At 38.1% G+C, this 3,003-nt stretch overlaps 1 protein-coding gene across 2 annotated transcripts in view; it reads left to right on the top strand.

The window, feature by feature from the left end:
* The window catches only part of LOC102500739 (prefoldin subunit 3), a 24,476-nt gene that overhangs the window by 5,191 nt on the left and 16,282 nt on the right, over window positions 1-3,003 (top strand). The gene's annotated exons all lie outside the window — the stretch shown is intronic.

The following is a 3,003-nucleotide window of genomic DNA, read 5'->3' on the forward strand; positions in this document are numbered from 1 at the left end:
ACCTCTCTGTCTCTCTGGTGAGCATACATGCCCTATAGCAAAAATCTCTCTTAAAAAATTGAGGTATAACGTGTATACAATAAAAAGTCCACGTCTGTCTAATGTTCAGTTTAATAAATTTTAACAAATATTTCCAATTCTGTAAGCATTACTTAGATCAATATGTAAAACATTTTTATCACCCAGGGAAGTCCCCTCATGCCCCTTTTATGGCCACCCCCAACATCCTTGGCAGCCATTGTTAGGATTTTTTGCTTTTACCAAAATAAGTTTGTCTATTTTTTTTTTTTTTTTTTTTTTTTGCCCTTTTTTTGGGAAAGGGGGGGGTGTTCAAGAGACACACAATCAGAAGGGAAAGTGAGAAATCACCCCCCCTCGGGGAGGGGGGGGGGATGGCCACTCCGCAATCCCTTTTCCTCCATTATCCTCCCGGGATCTTGGGCATGCACGAACACGTTCACAGAGTGAGATTCAAGCCACTGGGTCTGGACTCAAACCATGGTCAGCAATGTGGGAGTTCAGTTATGTAAACCACTATGCCATCTGCTGACTCCTAGCTTGTCTATTCTTGAACTTCATGTAAATGGTAGCATATAGCAGGTACTGTTTTGTTTCAGGCTTCTTATACTTAGTACAGTGCTTTGAGAGTCATTGGTGGGGTTGTGTCAGTAAATTCCTTTTTAGTGCTGAGTCATATTCCATTGTGTGTGGATATGCTACAATTTTTATGTTTGCCTGTTGATAGACATTTGGTTTGTTTCCCCTTTGGGCTTTAAGTCTTTGTGTAGGCATTTGATTTCATTTCTCCTGGGTAAATACCTAGACATGGAATTGCTGAGTTCTATGATAAGCGTATGTTCAATTTTATGAGAAACTGCCAGAAGTCCTCCAAGATGGTTGTATTGTGTTACACTCGCACCAGCAATGAATGAAAGTTCCAGTTGTTGCGTTTCTTTGCCAACATTTGATATTGCTGGTGTAAAGATGATTTTGAAAGCATAATTGATTGAATACTAAAGACCTTATTCCAAAGCATCTAGGATTGTAACATTTAGTTACCTAGTTCATCCTTCTAATTTTGCTAATGAGATGACAAATTCACAGAGATTATGACTTTAACAAGATTTTATAACTGATATGCACAGGACAAAGGTATACTTGTTCTAAAACCTTTATGTCTATCATTTGATATAGTCTATGAAGTTAGTTCACTGTAATAAATATTTACAGATATCTGCTATGTGCATGTGCCAGCATTCTTAATATTTATGAAATGTCAGATATTGTTTGGGGTGAAATAAGGTCCAGTATTGACTTTCAACAAGGACACAGTCTGGAAGGGCGTATAATGGGTTTGTAAACAAAATAAGTACTCAGAATAGAGCAGTAGAGGTGCTTTGGTACAAAGTAATGAGTTGGCATAGGGGAAGGCATGACCTGGAGAGGGCAAGGAGGTTCAGGGGAAGCTTCTAAGAGGCACAGATGACTGTACAGAATTTCAGAGGTTAGTTATGAATTCGGAGATAGTCTAAAGCAAAGAAGGGTAGCCTGGTCATAAGGTGCCACATATGCAAAGGTACAAAACTTTGTTTTTAAGCTACATTTTCTCATTGATTCTGGAGATAATTGGGGAAATTTGAATATGGGCTAAATATTAGATGATATAAAAAATCATTGACATGGAAAGATGGAGAGTATTAATGGACAAAAGCTATATAGGAAACATGAACAGTATACTCTCATTTTGAAAAAAGTATGTTTGCATAAAAATATCTGCTAATGGCATATTAACAATAGTAATCTGTGTGTGGTGAGAATATGACATTTTTCTTATTTCCCTTTATCTATATTCTGAATTTTCTACAGTGTACATGTCTTGCTTTTGTGATAAGAAAAGTTTTTGTTTATTTTAAAAAGAATAAAGAAATGGATTATTATCAGTTGATGATAATGTGTATAGTATCGTCAACTGGACTGTTAAGAAATGTATTCATGTTGGAACACTAACTTTACAAGCTAAGCGACATATGTGATTGAATGTATAAAATAAATAAAAATGAAATTAAATTAAAAAATTTAAAAAAGAATAAAGCCATTAGATTGTGAATCACATATAGGAAGGTTATAGATACAGAAGAAAATAGATCTTGGGACCAAGTCCTGAGAGAGGGGAAATTTTGTATATCATAGTTAAATTGCTGGAGAGGGGACCAGGAGTTAGCGTAATGGCTATGTTGCTGGACTCCCATGTAGTCGACCGTGGTTGGAGTCCCGGACCCAGCAGCTTAAACTCACGCCCGGTGTGTGTGTGTGTGTGCGTGCCCAAGATCCCGAGAAGAGAATGGAGGAGAAGGGATTGCGATGTGGCCACCCCCTCCTGGGGGCTGATTTCTCGCTTTCTGTCTCTCTGTCTCTCTCTGTCTTTCTGGAGAGCACATGCGCCCTATAGCAAAAATCTCTCAAAAAAAATTGCTTTAGAGTAGGGTACTCTCCATATGCTCTAGGCTTGAATATAGATGGTAAAAATTACAGTACACACCTATCTACAACCTTCCTAATTAGATGTTTGTGGGATACATCAGTGAACAAGCAGATAAAATCCCTGGCCTTGGGGACAGTCTAGTGGGATCTAGATAGTGTTAGACAATAAACATTCAAGTTAATATAATGTTAGTTGTATACCTAACATGTGTCAGACATCATCCTGGGCACTTAGGATACATCAGTGAACTAAACATAAACATTCGTAACTTTGTGGAGCTGACATTCCAGTATAATAAGTAGAATAAAGGGAGAAGGGTGTTAAGAGGTGGCAGCTACTGAGAGTTTTCAGAAGAGGAGTGGCATGACCATACTTTTCTGTTACTGTGTAAATTACTTGGGTTGCTGGTTGATAATATTTCTCAAGAAGGGTAGAACAAGGAAGTCAGGGGTCCCTTTCACTAATCTAGGTCACATTAATTTTGGCTTGGCCTAGGGTGGTAGCAGTGGGGATGGTGGGAA

Source organism: Tupaia chinensis, unplaced genomic scaffold (assembly GCF_000334495.1).
Source record: "Tupaia chinensis unplaced genomic scaffold, TupChi_1.0 Scaffold149248_1, whole genome shotgun sequence".
Classification (NCBI taxonomy): Eukaryota; Metazoa; Chordata; class Mammalia; order Scandentia; family Tupaiidae; genus Tupaia; species Tupaia belangeri.